The following is a 20,631-nucleotide window of genomic DNA, read 5'->3' as shown; positions in this document are numbered from 1 at the left end:
TCCTCTCTCCAGCCTCCCTCAAAGCCATAGTCATAAAAGTCCCAATGCGAAAACTGAAATTTGTCCTACCACTACGCTGCATACAGTTGTCAAACATTGCAAGCAACTGACTTAAAAATAAGCAGGTTCATTATCTTTGCCTGTCAAAATAAATGGTTGTTACTTACTGAACCAGCTTCACTGGCTCCCTATACCTAATAGGGTTACCCTTCTACGGGGAGATTAGCATTTAAAATTTAATTGGGCTATGGTCTACCTCTGAAAAGAAAACTTCCTCTTAGAAATCAAAACTACTCACTTAAAAGTAGCTAATAGGATATCCTCGTACTCTCCAGACAGAGATTTAAATAAGCAATTGGAGAAAAAGTCTTTTCAAGAATGGGGCCAGATACTTGGAAGCACTTAGCAAATGAAGTTAATAATATCCTTGACCAATTCATGAAATCTTTGCAAGAATTAATTTAAGAAAAATCCAGATGGCTTGTTTCAGAGATACAGGCTAACTATATTTCTGGTTATAACCAGTAACTGTTTGACAAAAGGCATTGCATAGTATTTCAGTGATTTCTACAAAAGTGTACACACAATGAAAAGTGCATTGCTTATACTAAATTCCTTGCAAATAACATACATTAATCATAAACTCTCAACTAACTTTGCAACATTAGTTGAATATGCACTATAACCTATTTATGCCTGCTTTGAAATTTTATTTTTACATCTATCTTGAACTTTAATGACTTAATAATCCTGCAACTGAAAAGAGTCTACTGACTAGTTGCTTAGTAAACAAACTGTACAATAAACAAATTAAAATAAATCTGTATTAACAGCAATGATTTGTGGTTATTGGTTAGTTTTTATTTTATCCATACTTTTTATCTATTCTGAGAGAGCCAATTAAAGATAACACTTCAAATATCAGTATCTTGTCTCATTCACTTCTGCAGTACACATTCAATGTTTTGTAATACTGATTAGTTATAAACACTCAGATGAGAATTTGAATAATTTTAATTGACTTGATTCTGCTTGGATGTGATAGACCATTTTTTTCCACATGCAGACCTTACACTTAGAATTATACTCTACTATGAATAAATGCATCCTAGAGCTCTGAAACATCTTTTCTTGTGCTCAGTTTCTGCTGGATGAAATATGTCTCACTATTCTCTGCAGTTATCTAGTAGAGAAATATCTTATGCACTGTTGGATTAATTATGATACACAGAAATTAAAAAAAAATCTTCAAACAAGCCCAAGGATTATAAAGGATGGCAATGCCTAATTTTAAGAACATTTTTGCTGGCAAAGGTTCTGTGTCTCTGTGTAGTCTTCTGTTAAAAGGTAGTCATCCAGTTACCTAATACACTGCTTCTTCTTACTCTCTCAAGTGCAAACACTAGAGACAGTACTGCATACAAAGTCCTAGGGCTGCTAAAATCTCAAAAACTGGTAACTGAGATGCACTACTTCAAATTTGTGGTCCATTATACCACAATGCATGTCAAGAATGTGTACAAAGGCATACTCTATGTGTAGCAATATTTATGGTAGGCAGGGATCACAGGCACTAGTGGGGTCACAATTAACTTTTCATTTTAATGTTTTAAAATATTTTTACAACTTTACTGTAGGGCATGGAGTGTGGTGATTATGGTCTGATATTTGGAAAAAGATAAATCAGCTACCTTCTATAGCATGAGACCTGATCTTTAATGTTAAGCAACCACCTGCTTCACTTGTTAGGATAGAGTACTATACTTGGCAGTTAAATCTACCTGTACGGACAAGCAAACGACAGTGGCAGAATAAGAAATTTGTTTCCGCTTCCCGACTTTTGGTCCCAAAAAGTCCCAAGAATCTTTACAAATGTGTTTTTCTTGGGTGACCAAATGTTTTAATTCTTCACCAAGGAACTTGGCACAGGAGTGTGTTGTCGAACCTCTGGCATCCATGATCGGTCTCATTGGTGGCTCCTCAATACCTTTATAAATTTTTGGGATGCCAAAGATTGAGGGAATAATAGGTGCCGTGAAGTTTAAGTAGTTGTGTTCGTTCAGGTCAATTTGTTTATCTATAAATAAATCATTAAGGGTGTCCCTCATTTTTCTGTAGGCTGTGGTAAGTTTATTTAATGACACCTTATTGTAGGTAGCATCAAGCACCAAAAAACATATTAAGCATTTTTTGTTTATAGTCATGTGCTTCCATCACCATCAGACCACCACCTTTGTCTGGTTTCATCAACCTTAAGTTTTGGTTACTTAGTTGTCTCAGAAGTTTTTTCTCATCATGTAGCAGGTTGTTATTTAAGAAAGATTTTGTTTTGTTGATCTGAAGTAGTTTACTTCATTTTGTCGTCAACCTGTTTATCTGAGCTGGCAATCTCACTAGCATCTGCTCCGAGCTACAAGCTCCTCCCCTTACCCATAATAGACCTTCACTACCTTCCAACCCCCAGATCTCGTTTGCCGCGGCTTGCTGAAGCATCGTGATCTCCTGAGCTCAGAGTAGTGAGTGGTTTTTTTTCTGCTTTTAAGCAGCTTTTTTTCTCTGAAATTAGTATAGTGTTTTAGTGTAGGTTCCTCTTCTCCTCCCCTCACTGATGCATTGTGAAATTGATCTTTGTTGTAGTTTAGCATTAGTTGGTTAGTGTGCTTTGCTTCCCCTCCTCCTCCCCCCTCAGTGTGTTCTGTGTGACTTGAGAGTGGTGAGTGGTTTAAGTGGGAAAACAGGTATTTTTCTCTCCTTTTATCCCTTTCTTGTTTCATTGTCTGGATAGAAGCATGGCTGATAAGCCTGTATTCAAAAGGTGCACTGAGCGTGGCCATAAATTGTCTTCAGCAGATGGCCACACTCTTTGTGTAATGTGCTTGGTTGTTGCCCATCTCAGTACTGGCTGCTCTACATGTGCGGGTTTTAACCCATGAGCTATCAAGGACAGGAAGGCTAAGTTGGCCCTGAAAGGCCTTCTTCCCACTTCTGAGGTGGTTGCCTCCTACTTGGCTTCCGTCACAGCGGCTGCTGTGGCCGCCTCTCCTTCCTCCCTTGCTTCTCCTCCCTCCCAGGCTGGGACTCAACTTCCCATTTCAAAGCCTGTGGAAGTGGAGCAGAAAAGGGGCAGAGAAAAGGAGAGAGAGTCAAAATCCCACAGACCTGACAAATGTAAGAGGTCCCTGGACCTCCCTTCTCCCACCAAAAGTCAGCCGAGTCAGTGGCCTCGTTGAGGTCCACGCGGAGCTTATCGGAAGTTGACATGGATAAAATGATGAGGAGGTTCATTCGTACTCAGATCCAGATAGGGGTCTTGCCAGCCCCCTCTCCCTCTGGAAGGGGGGGAGCTCACTTCCTTTTTTTTTACACAGATTTCTCCTTCTCTGATCAGTCCACTGGGTTCGGAGTACTTGGATCTGAGGATGGCCTTAGTCAGGGGGTTGGCACCAACAGTACCTGCTTCCTCGACGCCGACAGCTGTCTGGTGTGTGTCGGATCTGACCAATTTGGATCCGAGCCACTCTCGGAGACGGAGCTTGAGTGTCGGATCCAAAGGAGTGGAACATTTTTCATCGGCTCCAGCTTTGTCGGGCCAAGTTCCCTCCCTAGGAGCTCTGTCCACTTCCGGCCCAGCTCCAGTTCTCACATCGGATCCGGGGAGACCGGCTTCCTTATTGGTTCCCCAGGAGGTTCATTCTCCCTCGGCATTCGATGTGGTAGAAAGGGTTCACTTCGCTGGATTGAGACCCTTGACTATCCCCTCAGACTCCGCCCGACCCCCTCGGCTCTAGCTACGAAAACTGTCATTTTACCAGAGGGACAGGCCATGCTCGAGGAGCCCCAGACAGTTCTCCCTGAGGAACACATGGCTTGCAAGTTCCCCCCGAAAAGCCCCACAGGAGACGTGCCTCGCAAGCATATGTGTAAGAGGAGGCACTTGGACTTCCCCGAGTCCCTCACCGAGGACACGGATTTGGATGATGGTGAAGGTTCCCCCAGGTCACCTCCTGAGGATGTCTCCTTTGGAGACATCATGGAAATCCTTCGCCAATGGGGAGGTTGGTCCCCCCCAAACCTTCTTCTGATGAGTCCATGTTCCTGGAGGCTTTCGGCCATCTACTTCCTGGGTGTCCCCTCCCACAGATCCCTTGGTGGACCTGGTCACCTTGCCGGCCTGGAAGGAGCCGGACACCATGGAACCAATCCTTAAAAGGCCCGATAAGATCTTGAGTCCACCTTCAGATAGGCCAGTGTGGAACAAGGACTCCCCCGTAGATGCTATGGTGATAGCAGCAGCCACAAAGAAGGAACTAGCCCAAGAGAGTTCCTCGGTTCATCCTCCTGACTGAGAGTTGTGGATGATGGACCACTTAGGGAAGCCGGTTTATGCGTCAGCATCTTTTTCTATTAGGGCGCTGAACGACCTGGCCCATGTCACGAGACTCCAGCGTGACCTGGTCAAGGAGCTGGCTGAGTCTCCCCCTAAGTCCATGTTACAGGAGGACAGGGACTTGTTCTCTGTGAGGATGGACACTTTGAAAGCAGTCTCCAACACGTCCGTGCAACTCCTCTCACATGCTACTGAAGGAGCGGTTAGAGCAACTGGGTCCTGCATGTCCATGTGGCACAATGTCTGGCTTAGACTATGTCAGCTTTTGGAACCTTTCAAGGCATCTTTTGCCAATGCCCCTTATGATGGCGCTAGTCTCTCTGGTAAGACCATCAGAGACTTTAGTCCAGAGTGAGAAGGATGGGAAGACACTGTCTGCCGTCAGAATCTGCTTCTCGAACCCTCAAAGATCCTTTTCCCAGAATCAGAGAGGTCAAAAGAAGATGTGGTTCCGGAAGTCACAGTATTCCCGGGACACTCAGGGCTCTTCTTCCTCCAGAGGCATAGGGGGACAGAATGGACACCGGCCCATCAAGAACCTTTCTCGGATAGGCCTGGACAGCAGCCCTGAGGGGTTGCCCAACTGCTCTACTCTGGAGGCAGTCGGGGGATGATTGTCATTGCACCTGGTAGCATGGGAGTCCATTACATCAGACCGCTGGGTGCTTCAGATCAAATCCAGAGGATACTCTCTCGCTTTTGTGGTTCCTCCCAAACCTCCCAAACACCTCCTGGAAGTAACACCCATGCAAATGGAGGCAGCAGGACAGGAAATTTACAAGCTTCTAGGAAAACGAGCCATTGAACCTGTCCCCCCAGATCAGTCTGGATCCAGCTTCTACTCCAGGTTCTTTTTGCTGCAAAAGAAAACAGGGGACTTGAGGCCCATTCTGGACCTATCTACCCTGAACCTGTCAGTTGCCAAAGAAAAATTCCGGATGGTCACACTACAGTCCATCATGCCGTACCTGCAAGAGAGCGAATGGATGTGCTCGTTAGATTGCCAGGATGCCTACTATCACATACAGATGCACAGAAGCTCCAGGAGGTTCCTCTGCTTCAATCTAGGAGTCAATCATTACCAATTTTGAGCCCTACCCTTTGGTCTCACCACAGTCCGCAGGGTGTTCACCAAAGTAATGGCGGTAGTAGCAGCTCACCTGAGGCTTCAGGGGATACAGGTCTACCCATATCTGGATGATTGGCTCCTCACTGCTCCCACCAGGTGTCTCCTTTTTCAAACCAGGGATTATTTCTTAAAGTTCGCTCTGCATTTGGGGATCACAATGAATGCATCCAAATCACTTCTAAATCCTGTCCAGGTGATAGACTACATTGGGGCAAGGATAGACACCTTACAGTGCAAAATCTTTCTGACCTCAGAGAGAGTACAAAACCTGAGGATGCATGTCTCATTAATTTACCATTCTCATCTTCCATCAGCAGAATCAGTGTTGAGGGCCTTAGGTTCAATTGTGGTGACCATAACGCTTCTTCTGTGCGCCCGGTTACATATGAGAATTCTGCAGTGGACACTAGCTGTGCAATGGTCCCTGTTGGATCTTCCATTATTGTATCCAATACAACTCAGTCGAGTCTGTCCGTTGTCCCTTCTGTGGTGGATGTGCTCTCCGGAGATCTTGGAGGGACGACCCTTTGTTTCAGCCTCTGCCCAAGCCACAGTGACCATGGACACCTCCCAACTTGGGTGGGGGGGCATTGTTCAGACAGGACAGTCCAAGGCCTGCGGTCCCCTGTAGAAACCAGCTTGCACATAAACGTTCTAGAGATGAGGGCAGTCCTTTTGGCGGTGCAGGCCCTTCATGCCTTTCTTCCTCTGGGAACCATTGCATTTCAATCAGACAACATGTCAGTGGTCTGGTACATCAACAAACAGGGAGGGACCAGATCTTACCCCCTTTGTCTAAAGGCCATGAGAGTGTGGGAATGGGCGATCTCCACCAGTCATTTTCTCATAGCAATGCACATTCTGGGATGGTCCAGCATTCTAGCAGACAGGTTAAGTCAGACTATTCTGATGCCTTACGAGCGGTCTCTGAATCGTTCAGTAGCGGTGCAGATCTTCCTGGAGTGGGGTCAGCCTTGCGATCTCTTTGCATCTCCTTCCAACGTGAAGTGCAGTGAGTTTTTCGCTCTGAACCCCCTGCCGGCGGAGTCCCCCAGAGATGCTCTAGTCCATGCTTGGCCTCCCAGTCTTCTGTATGCTTACCTTCCAGTACCTCTCATTTCGAGGTTCCCACAGAAAGCTCGTCGACTGGGGAGCAAAGTGATCCTCATTGCCCCATTTTGGCCTCACCAGGTATGGTTTCTCTTCCTTTGGTCTCACCTTCTGGCTCCACCCTGGATCTTGGATCCCATTCAGGATCTGATTTCAAACCCATCGGGGGTTCCTCATCTGAACATGGACAGTTAGAAGCTCACAGCTTGGCTGCTCCAGTTCCCATGATCGCCAAGTCTCCTGGATTATCCTCTTCAGTTAGGTCTATTCTGGTGGCTGCTCATACATCTTCACCCCAGAAGGTTTACCGCAGCAAATGGAAACATTTTTCTGGGCATCTCAAAGGAGTTTAGACCCCTTCACGGCTCCTATTTCTGCCATTCTTAACTTCCTACCAATATTTTTCAACAGGGAGCTAGTTCTTTTACTATCATAGTTCATTTGGCTGCCATTTCTCATTTTCATGTGTGTGAGAATTCGGCCTCACTGGCCTCTTCCACGCCGTGTAAAGCCTTTATCAAAGGGACTTTTCTGTTACGCCCACCAGGTATGGATCCTGTTCTCCCATGGGATCTTACTATGGTTCTTCAAGTTTTGGTTGCTCCGCCTTTTGAACCTGCTGCAACCACAGCTCTAAAATTCTTATCTTGGAAAACAGCATTCCTGGTGGCTATTACTTCCACTAAGAGGGTTTCAGAATTGCAAGCCTTGTCCATCAGATGTCCATATTTGAGTTTCCATAAAGATCGTGTTTCCCTTCGAACCAATCCATCCTTTCTTCCTAAGGTGGCATCACAAGTTAATATCAATCAAACCATCAATTTGCCTGTTTTCTTTCCTAATTTTGCTAACAAAATGGAATACAAACTCCACTTGTTGGATGTTCACAGACAATTACGATTTTATTTACAGAGGACCAAAAACTTCCATAAATCCGATCAATTGTTTGTGTCCTTCTATAAACCCTTTTTGGGTAAACCTATCTCTAAGGTCACTATTGCTAGGTGGATTTCCTCATGCATCCTTCAGGTCTATAAGGACAAAGGCATGTCTCCTCCGGGTCAGGTGAAAGCTCATTCCACTAGATCCATGGCTACTTCTGCAGCCTTTTGGTATAGAGTCTCACTGGATGATATTTGTTCTGCAGCTACTTGGTCCTCATCTCATACCTTTATTTCTCACTACAAATTGGATTTGACTTCTAGAAGGAGAGCATCCTTTGGTTCCGGGGTGCTCCGGAATATCCTTCCATGAGGGCCACCCAGGAGTTTAGTAGCTGGGGACTCTGTCCCACAGGTTGAAGACCAAATGAAGTAAACTACTTCAGATAAAGAAGTTATGTACTCGCCATAACATTCCATCTGAGTAGTTCTACTTCATTTGCCTTCAACCGTCCCTTCCTCCTTCCCCTTGACCTTGTCATGTGAACAGCCTGTGGGCTGCAGTTCTGGGTTATAAAGTATTTTTCAGGTTGGGTTATCAGTATAAGGATCAGCAAACTCGATCTGGTGGTTGGAAGGTAGTGGAGGTGTATTATGGGTAAGGGGAGGAGCTTGGAGCTTAGAGCAGATGCTAGTGAGATTGCCGGCTCAGATCTGGTATCCCCACAGGTTGAAGACAAATGAAGAACTACTCAGATGGAACGTTATGTTGAGTACATAACTTCTTTTTTTTGAACAGTGCCCGAAAATCCAGTTTACATATCTTTTCAAAACAATGATTTGTGGGATGAACTGGAGGGTTGAAAGTGCTATACCCTGAGAGTATCTGAGATATTAGTAGGGACATCAAGCAAGTTCAGTTTTTTAATACATAGTTTAATATCCATTAGGAGTTTTGCCATATTAGCACATCCATTAGGGACAAAAGTGGGTTCATGCTTAAACAAGTCTGCGCACTCTGAGCTTAAATGGTAAGCAGAATAATTGTATATGGTGAAATCCTCCTTACTGTTGGTAATGAAAACACACGAAGAACCATTGAAACTCTAAGTGAGTGCTCACAATTTACCTCTGGTTGTTGCCATTGAATTTCTGGTTCTGCCACCATGTCTGACCTCTCTGGGGAATCTGAAATTGCTGATTCTGATAGTTGTGATGTTCCTTTGCTTGGATTCTCTTCAACCGACAAGGTAAAGGGGAGTTCTAAAAGAAGATTCTCATTGTTGTTGGTAACATTGTTTTGATTATTCACTAGTGAAGCACCTTCCATGAAGTCACATGGGGGTTCATTAACTGTAGAACACTGACAGGTCGCAAATCTACAACCCCATGCCTGAGAATCCAGGGGGTCAGGGTATGCTGTGTGGTTAAGATAAGCTAACATCTGAAGTTGTTAATCTTCTTCCTATTCATCACTGATAGGTTCAGTTCCGAGCCCTTGGAACCGAGTCGGCCTTATACCAAGCTTGCGTGCACCAAAAACTCTCGAGCTAAGCTGCTACTAACAATGCCCTTCACTCAGTTACCTCAGATCTCGTTTGCCGCACAGCCATACAGCAGCGTTTCACCGAGCTCTCCAGCTGTTATATTTTTCTAAATTTTACAAGTTTTTGTGGATTTTTTCCTGTTAGTTTGCTAATTTCTTGTATCTTTACTACACTCAGCTCTACCCACAGGTATTTCCTTTCTTACCATTGTTGGTATTGGCCTTTCTATACTTGGGTACTCCCAATACCATTGTTGGTATTTCCCTCTTTCCTTCACTTTCTTCTGTTTTTGTGTGTGTGAGTGTTTCCTATTTTGTCTGAGAAGAAAGGGACTACGGGGTTCAAACACTGCTCTTCTTGCAGTGGTAAACTCACAAATAGTGAACTTCATGAAGAGTGTGTATATTGTTTGGGGGTTCCACATTTATTGGCAAAACCTCCATGTGATATTTGTGCCAGCTTCAGTCAGCGGACACTGAATGAGCGGCGAAATAAATTGATCCTTAAGGGCCTGCTTCCTTTGCCTTTTTCGGAGGCTATTTCTGCGTCTGATGTCTCATCCCCTCCTTCTGTGGACAAGAAACGTCCTCGCTCAGACCCCTCTTCACCGGCCAGTGATAGGGGCAAAAGTCATAAGCATAAGGTCCATAAGAGATCCACTGAGCACCATACTGCCTCCTCGGTTCAGACCACCTTGGCTCCGAGTTTGGCTCCGGTGATTCATACCAAAGTAGCCTCGTCTGCGCCTGCCCCAGCTCTGACTATGGTGCCAACTACAGCCTCAGTTCCAACCAGTCTATCTGCCTCCATCTCGGTACCAACGTCCCCCATCTCTGTCCAAAAAACAACTTCAGAGCCGTTATTGACCTCCATCCCAGCTGTGACCTTGGCTCCGAGCCTGTTCTCGGCTCCGATCATTCCTTTGTTGACGGTTTCCAAATTGGAATTATCGGTGCTGTTCTGTGATGCACCACGAACCCAGTATACTCTGTCTGCAGATCCTTTTGCCGGACAAGCCTTCAGTCCCTTTTTAGACCGGCCTGATTCCCCCCCAGGGGCATCAGTAAGGTACACCAGGAGCCTTTCAGAATTGGATGTGGTGCGCCTTTTTGATCAGCTGCTGACCGCCAGGGGAATTACAAATTTTCCTAGACCCCATCCCACTCTGGGCTTTGGTCTATTATATCGGTGACCCCTACATACTCTCCACCCTTGGATCCCTCAGTTCCGAGGCTTATATATGCATCTATGAGAGGACCCCTTTCCTCGGCGTTGACAACGACAGTGTCTGAGGCTCCGAGGCCCCTTTGGGTGTTGGTTCCGTCGGAACCCACCCTTCCTCAATCTCATGCTTGGGGGGGTGGAACCCTTATTTCCGGCCACGGTTCCAGCTGTGTTGCCGATTCTGTCTTCAGGTCTGAGGGTGACTCTCACCCCGAGTTTGCTTGAGGCTCCATCCCCGGGGGCAGACCGTGTGGAGCGGGGTGTGACCCCGGTTCCGAAATTGTCTTCTTTGGTTCTGGGCTCCCATTCCTCTTCAGGTGAGCCTGCTTTCTGGGTGATGGAGAGGATGCTTGCTTCCAGCAATCCTCCTATGTCGTACATCCCACCAGTTCCCTCTGAGCCGCAGCTGTCAAAGGCCACCCCCCCGGACTCTGAGAGCACAAGGCCCAGGAAACCCCTGTTCAGGGTATTTCCCTTTCTGAGTCCTCTTCGGATACTCCCACCGAAACCCCCCCTCGGAATCAGTTGTGTAAGAGGAAACACATGGACTCCCTAGTGGAGTCCCTCATGGAAGATATGGACTACGATGATGGGGAAGGATAGCCACGGTCGCCCCCTGATGATGTCTCATTTGGAGACATCCTGGAAATCTTCAAACATAGGGGTGACTGGAAGCCCATCAATCCTTCCTCAGAGGAATCAGTATTCCTGCAGGCCTCTACTTCTTGGGTGACCCTCCCCCCACCGATGAGTTGGTCAAGCTCATCATGCAGCGGGCATGGAAGAACCCTGACACCACTGAGGCCATCCCCAGGAGATCAGATAAAATACTCTCCCCTCCAGAGGATCAACCCCATTGGTCTAGAGATTTGCCAGTAGACACTATGGTGGTGGCGGCAGCCACGAAAAAGGACTTTGCTGAGGAAAGTCCTGCTGTTCACCCGCTCAATAGAGAGTCCCGGGCAGTGGACCGGTTAGGGAAGCGAATTTTTGCATCAGTGACCTTTGCAGTGAGGTCTCTGAACTTTTTAGCACATTTTACAAGGCTCCAGAGAGATCTCATCACCGTACTCTCTGGAACCCTCGCAGGTCAAGTTTCGGACGGGGCACATGATAAAGTTGCTTCCCAACTTGCCACCCTAGAGTCAATATCCAATTCGTCCATGAGGTTCCTGTCCCACGCAACCGGAGTGGCTAGAGCTGTGGGTGCAGGCGTAGTCATGAGACACCACGCCTGGATGCACATTTGTGACCTCGGGGACTCCTTCAAGTCTTCCTTTTTAAATGCCCCTATCAAACCATCAGCTCTGTTCGGTGCTAAGGTCAAGGATACATTAGCCAGGTGCGAGCAGGATGGGAAGACCTTGTCTGCCATGGGCCTACGCTTTTCCAAACCTCAGCGTTCCTTTTCCAGGAATCAGAGGGGTGGGAAAATGTGGCACAAGAAGTCTCAAGGTCCTTTCATGACACACTTGGTGAGGACTCCACCAGAGGCAGAGGGGGTTCCAATAATGGAAGATGCCCCTTTCGGGGAAGAGGGGGTCCCTGGAATCAGGGCTCCAGATTCCTTCTCGGGAAGACAGTATCAGCACTCCTGAAGCGCTGCCTGATTGCTTTCCTCTGGAAGCAGTTGGGGCACGTTTCTCTCTGCACCAAGCTGCCTGGCTCTCTATTACAAATGATCAGTGGGTGCAGAGAATCATTACCAGAGGCTATCACATTCCCCTAATATCTTATCCAAGACCTCCAAAATCCCTTCCTGATGTTCCACCCAGTCAAAGGGAGGAGGCAGCTTCCGAGATACGAAAGCTATGTCAAAAATGAGTCATCCAACAGGTCCCCCCAGACCAGTGTGGATCAGGGTTCTATTCAAGATTCTTTTTGGTGCCAAAGAAGACCGGGGACTGAAGGCCCATTTTGGATCTCAGCCAGCTAAACAAATCAGTAGTTCAGACCAAGCTCTGCATGGTCACGATTCACTCCATCCTTCTCTTTCTGTGGGAGGGTGTGTGAATGTGCTCGTTAGACCTCTGGGATGCATATTTTCACATTAAGATGGACAAAAGCTCCAGGTGTCTACTTCACTTCTGGCTGGGAGCCATTCACTACCAATTCAGAGCCCTGCCATTCAGTTTCTCGACAGCCCCCAGAGTGTTCACGAAATGCCTAGCAGTGGTCACAGCTCATCTGAGACTTCAGGGGTTCCAGGTGTTTCCGTATCTAGACGATTGGCTCCTCTCCGCCCCCACCAAGCGTCTTCTGGTCAGGGCCCTCCTCTACACTCTAGTACTAGCGGGAGTCGGTGGGCATCACCATCCACTGGAAAAAATCCAACCTTCGGCCCTCACAACAACTGGAATTCGTAGTGGCAGTATTCAATACTCAATCAAGTCTGGTCTCTCTTCCTCCTTACAGGCTTCAGAGATTAAGGACACAAGGTCAAGTGATACTCTAAAGCTTAGGATAGCTGCGGGAAAACGGACCAAGTAGTACTTCTGCTCCTGGCTTGCTTTTCTTAGCTTCTATGTCCAAACACGCACAGCAACTTGTTGCTTCAACAATAAAAGTATTTATTAAGCGATACCAACTCCAATGAAATTTGATTAGTTAAAACAGCAAAAAATACACGCTTTTCGTTTTTCAAACACCTTATACTCCGCCCTTCCTTCTTTTTATATAATACATGACGTCACGTACCATTAAAGATACAACACAACTTAGAACAAGTTAACCTTCTAAAATTCTAAAGTTGTGAGTTTCTTATAAAATTAAATGCCGTACAATAAAATAAAATAAAATACAATAAAATAACTGAAACCTTTGTAATACATACATTGATCATCTAAAACCATTAGTATTTTCTTGTCACTCAATCATGTTGTAAATACTTTACAGTACGATCTCAGCACTTGTAAAGATGTGTTAACACCATTAAATAAATGCGCTTTGCACTACCTGTGTTTATACATGTGCAAATTTGATAAAACACCTTCTGTTAAGTGCTTAACTTTATAGTTTTGTGTCCTGAAAATACATATTTCTATCCTATCTGGAATGTATACCTATGTGATGTTCCGTCTGTTGTGTTCATAAAAACCTTTTTAAAGGTTTAAAATGCATGTCACACTAAATAAATGTACATAAAAACTCTATTCAAATTTCTATAAAAACATTCTTCAACGCTTTCTTACTCTTAAACGTACATACGCGTAATGTAACTAGAAAATGAAAATATGTAGGTATGTATTTGAGACGTACATTACATTATATTAGTGGGCTTATTCATCTAGCTCACCACATATCACAGTCTTTTAGTGACAAAATTTTGAGTTATCAATAAAGTACTTCTTAGGTTACTGTCCATAAATGCACTCATGATGTAACGAGTTAAAATAATGTTAACTACAATATTGATTATCGAACACTAATTATAAGAATCTATACCAAGCTTGTATCAACCCACCTTTTTAATTCTACGTAAGTTAAAAGTTTAAAGTTTAAAAATTAAAAATGTTAGTTACTTTCTACTGTACCTAAGCTCCTAAAATATAAATAGGGAACTTAGTATTCATATAATTTTGTACTAAAAAGTATATTTATCATAAGAATTATTAAATTACCATTAAATAGTGTCTTGAGTCAATTGTGCTGAAGCTTAAAAATAATGTAACAAATGTCAATGACTTCTATCTAAATTCTTTAACCTTAAGATACATAGAATCGGGGACCTCTCATTAATGCCTGGATAGGCACATGCATGCGTAGTGAGTTGCCACATTAGTTCTAATCTTTCTAATAAAAGACTATCTGGCCCACCTCTTTCATCTGTTTTTATTTGATCAATGACTCGAAACTTGAAATTATGTCCTAGATGTTCTGTCATGTGTCTTGCCAATGCATTGTCAAGTTTACTGTATTTTATACTATATAGGTGTTCATACATTCTTTCTTTAAGTGTTCGTATATTTTACCTGTATAGAAAGCCTGACACTGTTGGCATTTGTCCAGATCATTTTGGATTGGCAATTGTACTTACTTCTGATGTTGTATTTAATGTTACGAATACTGAATGTCTGTCCCATGTCTTTGTACTTACAAAAATTGCACATCAAACACTTTATCTTCCCTGGGTTCTTTGTCATTTTATTGACTTGATGTTCCAAGATCGTACAGTATATATCAGTGACTTGTTTACAGAAGCGAAAATAGATCTAGATACATACAATTATATGACTATGTTAGCACCTAAAATTCCATTATTTGGTGTACCTAAAATACACAAAAATATAGAAAATCCTCCAATGAGACCACTAGTAGACGCACGCAACAATATTACTTATAGTTGTACTAAAGTAGTGGACTCATTATTGAGAAAGTACATAATGCTTGAAAGTCAAATTTGTAAAGATTTGTGGTCCTTTCTGAAAGACATCAACCAACTAGAATACAAGGAAGAATTCAGTTTTATGACGATCGATGTAAAGGACCTGTAAACTTGTATCCCCCATCAAGAAGGGATTGAATGGGTATCTAGAAAATTAAATAACTTAGGTATGACACATAGCGGGCTTAACCTAGTGGAGGAGTTGCTAGATATAGTTTTGTCTAACAACTTCATTACATTTGACAATGCCCTCTATCTGCAAAAAATAGGAGTTGCAATGGGCTCTCCACTAGGAGCAAGTTTTGCTAACCTAGTTATGGCCCAATGGGAGGATGAATACATCATGAATCAAACACATATTAAAAACTTGTTGTACTACTATACAAGATTCTTAGATGATATTTTCATCATAATCAAAGGTGACGAAAATACATCTAAAGAATGAATTCATTATTTGAACAATACTACACAATTTTTGAAGTTCACTTCAAATTATAGTGAAGACAGGATTTTTTTTTTGGACATAGAACTAAGGAAAGATAATGCATATAACAGTTATGTGAGTACCATTTTTAGGAAGGAGACTTATTCTAACAGCCTATTACATTTTACCAGCTGTCATCCATTCCACCAAAAAAGATCAGTAGTGAAAGGACAACTGGTAAGAGCTGCTAGAATAACCCCTGACACAGACTTTTACATTGAATGTCAGAAATTAGACAAGATGTTCCAGAGTAGGGGATACCCATATGATCTAGTTTATGATTTAACTAATGAAATTAACATCAAAAGAAAGAGAGGAATATACAAACCTATCCTCGATATTGAAAATACAGATAATGAGAGAAACCGTGAAGCATTGGTAAATAGTAACAATCAAGGAGAGTCTAGTTACGTTAGTTACATTTTCATTACCCGATATAGTATAAATGCAGAAGACGTAAGTAAAGTCATTTACAAGAATTGGGAAATTTTGGAAAATGATCCAAATGTAAGGAAAAGACTTACAGAATTCCCTAAATTAATTTTTAAAAAAGGTAAAAACATGAAAACGATCTTGGAACATCAAGTCAATAAAATGACAAAGAACCCGGGGATGACAAAGTGTTTGATGTGCAATTTTTGTAAGCACACAGACACGGGACGGACATTAAGTATACGTAACATTAAATACAACATCAGAAGTAAGTACAATTGCCAATCCAAAATGGCAGTATATCTGGCCAAATGCCAACAGTGTCAGGCTTTCTATATAGGTAAAACTATACAAACACTTAAAGAAAGAATGTACGAACACCTATATAGTATAAAATACAGTAAACTTGACAATGCATTGGCAAGACACACGACAGAATATCTAGGACATAATTTCAAGTTTCGAGTCACTGATCAAATAAAAACAGATGAAAGAGGTGGGCCAGATAGTTTTTTATTAGAAAGATTAGAACTAATGTGGCAACTCACTACGCATGCATGTGCCTATCCAGGTATTAATGAGATGTCCTCGATTCTATGTATCTTAAGGTTAAAGAATTTAGATAGAAGCCATTGACATTTTATTTTTAGGCTTCAGCACAATTGACTCAAGACACTATTTAATGGTAATTTAATAATTTTTATGATAAATATTCTTTTTAATACAAAATTTTATGAGTACTAAGTTCCCTATTTATATTTTAGGAGCTTAGGTACAGTAGAAAGTAACTAACATTTTTAATTTTTAAACTTTAAACTTTTAACTTGCATAGAATTAAAAAGGTGGGTTGATACAAGCTTGGTATAGATTCTTATAATTAGTGTTCGGTAATCAATATTGTAGTTAACATTATTTTAACTCGTTACATCATGAGTGCATTTATGGACAGTAACTTAAGAAGTACTTTATTGATAACTCAAAATTCTGTCACTAAAAGACTGTGATATGCAGTGAGCTAGATGAATAAGCCCATTAATATAATGTAATGTACGGCACAAATACGTACCTACATATTTTCATTTTTTAGTTAAATTACGCGTATATACATTTAAGAGTAAGAAAGCGTTGAAGAATGGCTTTTATAGAAATTTGAATAGAGTTTTTTATGTACATTTATTTAGTGTGACATGCATTTTAAACCTTTAAAAGGTTTTTATGAACACAACAGACGGAACATCACGTAGGTATACGTTCCAGATAGGATAGAAGTATATATTTTCAGGATACAAAACTATAAAGTTAAGCGCTTAACAGAAGGTGTTTTAACAAATTTGCACATGTATAAACACAGGTAGTGCAAAGCGCATTTATGGAATGGTGTTAACACATCTTTACAAGTGCTGAGATCGTACTGTAAAGTATTTACAACATGATTGAGTGACAAGAAAATACTAATGGTTTTAGATGATCAATGTATGTATTCCAAAGGTTTCATTTATTTTATTGTATTTTATTTTATTGTACATCATTTAATTTTATAAGAAACTCACAACTTTAGAATTTTAGAAGGTTAACTTGTTCTAAGTTGTGTTGTATCTTTAATGGTATGTGACATCATGTATTATATAAAAAGAAGGAAGGGGCAGAGTATAAGGTGTTTGAAAATGTTTTCGAATTTATGAAAACGAAAAGTGTGTATTTTTTGCTGTTTTAACTAACCAAATTTCATTGGAGTTGGTGTCACTTAATAAATACTTTTATTGTTGAAGCAACAAGTTGCTGTGCATGTTTGGACATAGGAGCTAAGAAAAGCAAGCCAGGAGCAGAAGTACTACTTGATCCGTTTTCCCGCGGCTATCCTAAGCTTTGGTTTTAACGTTTTTTTGGGTGTATTTGTCAAGTGATACTCTGTCAAAGAAAGGTGTCTGCAAGGGAAGTTCTCCAGGCTCTGGGGTCTATGGCTGCAGCCATCCCAGTTGTTCCCCTAGCCAGATTACACATGAGACTGCTACAGTGGCTTCTTCAGTCCCAGTGGATATCCAATCTTCACCCCCCTGAGTTCACAGATCCTCATCACCAACACCTGCAAACAAGATCTCTGGTGTATGAGTACAAATGAAAAACTTGGGTGTCACCCCTTCCAGGATCACCAACCCAGTGCCACGGTGACCACTGATGCTTCCCCTGATAGGGTGGGGGGGCCACTTCCAGGGGAAGTCAGTCCAGGGCACATGGTCCAGTATAGAGGTCAACTTGCATATCAGTGTCCTGGAGTTAAGAGTGGTGCTATTGGCGTTGCAAGATTTCCACCCACTCCTTCCCTCCTGAATGATTGCTATCCAGTCGGACAACATGTCCGTTGTCTGGTACATAAACAGGGAGGGATCAAATCCTACCCCCTATGTCGCAAAGCCATGAGAATCTGGCAGCATGCTATAGCTTCCAACTGCTTTCTGATCACAACGCATACCCCGGGGAGCTCCAATGTGATTGCGGACAGACTAAGCAGATGCATCCTCCATCCTAACGAGTGGTCTCACAATCTGAGTATGATGGCAGAAATCTTCAGCCATTGGGGCCAGCCATGCTGCGATCTTTTCACCTCCCCCTCAAACACAAAATGCAGCATCTACTTTGCCCACTTTCCCCCTCACGGGGAGTCACCAACAGACGCTTTGATTTACGATTGGCCCGCGGGTCTCCTTTATGCTTATCCACCGATTCCCCTGATTCCGCTTGTTCTAAAGAAAGCTATTCGGTTGAGAAGCAAAGTGATCCTCATTGCCCCATTCTGGCCTCATCAAGTGTGGTTTCCCTTCCTCCGACCTCATCTGTTACAACCTGCTCGGATCCTAGACACTTGAAAGGACCTCATATTTCACCCACAAGGGCTGACTCCCCCAAATCTGTCCACTCTCAAGCTGACTGCTTGGTTTCCCCACTTCCGTTAGTTGTCAGGCAGGAAACCCTTTCTTCACCCATCCATGATATTATCCTGGCCTCACATAAACCATCCACCAGAAAACTTTACAGGGACAAATGGAAAAGATTCTCTATTTGGTCACATAATCAGAAGCTAGATCCGTTCTCAGCTCCTGTAGCTAGTATTCTTCATTGTCTTGCTGAGCTGTTTGACAGTGGTGCATCAGCTTCCACCATTCGAGTCCATTTAGCAGCTGTTTCCAACTTCCATCATGGGTCAGATGGAGTTCCGCTTATTTCCACCCGACATTGCAAGACCTTCCTCAAGAGAATATTCCACAGCAGACCTCCCATCAGACAGCCGGTGGAGACATGGAATCTCTCCAGGGTTCTCCAGTCTCTCTTTCTTTACCCCCTTTTGAGCCTGCTGCTACATGTGATCTAAAATTATTGTCATGGAAATCCTTATTTCTAGTGGCGGTCACTTCAGCCAGACGAATATTTGAGTTGCAAGCCTTATGTATCAAGAGCCCTTATCTGCTCTTCCATAATGACAGAGGATCACTTCGTACTAACCCATCCTTTCTTCCCAAGGTGGTTCCCGACTTTTCTGTTAATCAATCCATTGAGCTCCCTGTATTCCTTCCAAATTATTAAAACAAGGGAGACTACTGCCTACATTCATTGGATGTTCATAGACAATTACGTTTCTACCTGGAAAGAACAAAGTCCTTTCGCAAATCGGACCAACTTTTTGTCTCCTTTTGCGGGCCCTAGAATGTGAGGTGCAGTATCGAAAGTTACCTTGTCTAAATGACTCGGAGATTGCATTAGCTTTTCATATTCGCTTACAAATTAATCTAAGCCTGGTCAAATCAAAGCTTACTCAACTAGAGCTATTGCAGCATCGGTTGCCTTCCACTCTAGAGCCTCCATGGATGACATTTGTGCAGCTGCCATTTGGGCTAAACCCCATACCTTTATCAAGCATTACAAATTGGATCTGATCTCCAGGGGAAGAGCGGCCTTTGGTTCAATGGTTCTCCGGAATGTTCTTTCATAAGGGCCACCCAGGTTCTCCCAAGTAGCTTGGGATTCTGTCCCATCAGTGATGAATAGGTAGAAAATTAACAACTTCAGATAAAGAAGTTATGTCTTACCATAACGTTCCATCTGAGTTGTTGATCTTCTTCCAGTCATCACACCCTCCCACCGACCCCCACCAAAGGCTCCTGGCGGACCTTCTGGGTCTTGTGGTGTTTCACGGTTTCTGCGCAGAGATGGCCTCTGACTTTCTGGTTCTTCTATATGTTGCATGCAAACTTGATCTGAGGTAACTGAGTGAAGGGCATTGTGGGTAGCAGCTTAGCTCGAGCGTTTTTGGTGCACGCAAGCTTGATATAAGGCCGACTCGGATCCGAGCACTGAGAGCCGAACACATCAGTGATGACTGGAAGAAGATCAACAACTCAGATGGAACGTTATGGTAAGAAATAACTTATTTTTATCTCTTTCCAGTTATTTTATTTTCCTGTTTTTATTTTAAACATTTCATCATCAATACTCTGAAAGATTTTGCAGTAATCAAATTTAAACTGTTTAAAGCTCAGATGGCAAGTAATCAAATCATTAAGTATATTAATGTCCCCCAATAATTTCTCTATTAGTTTGTTATTAATAAGAACCTGCATATATATTCACATCCTTGTCAATCAAATAACTGTAGTAATTTCAGATGAAGAGGTGAATCTTTGATACATCCCGTTGGGTAGCGCCAGGTGCATGCGTGAACCTTTTGGAACTCGATGTTCTCTGATACATTCGGCCAAGAATGTGTTCTCTAATTGCAGTATGTTATACTTCATGAGTTTATAATCAGGTTGTTTCAGATATTCTGTTATATTGGAAGTAGAAACAGAGAAAACAGGCTGCTCTTGATCAAACTGAAAGTTACCATGAAGCCATTCATTTAAAGCTGGAGCCTGAATAGTAGTGTTGGCCCTTGTAGTGTTATTACCAGCAAAATCTCTTCCTGATGTAATACCTGTTGGTTGCAACAACTGTGGAGTCAGTAAAAATCCTCCATAAGGATCGTCGGTGCTGTCACACCCCCTCCCCGCCTTGAAGGGCA

General features: G+C 42.9%; 1 protein-coding gene across 1 annotated transcript in view; it reads right to left on the bottom strand.

Annotated features, from left to right (window-relative positions):
* The window catches only part of FHDC1 (FH2 domain containing 1), a 1,772,510-nt gene that overhangs the window by 457,968 nt on the left and 1,293,911 nt on the right, over positions 1-20,631 (bottom strand). The window lies entirely within an intron of this gene.

The sequence above is a fragment of the Protopterus annectens genome, chromosome 2.part1 (genome assembly GCF_019279795.1).
Source record: "Protopterus annectens isolate FY-2018-M chromosome 2.part1, PAN1.0, whole genome shotgun sequence".
NCBI classification, from domain to species: Eukaryota; Metazoa; Chordata; order Ceratodontiformes; family Protopteridae; genus Protopterus; species Protopterus annectens.
This window is presented reverse-complemented; position numbering and strand designations above follow the sequence as displayed.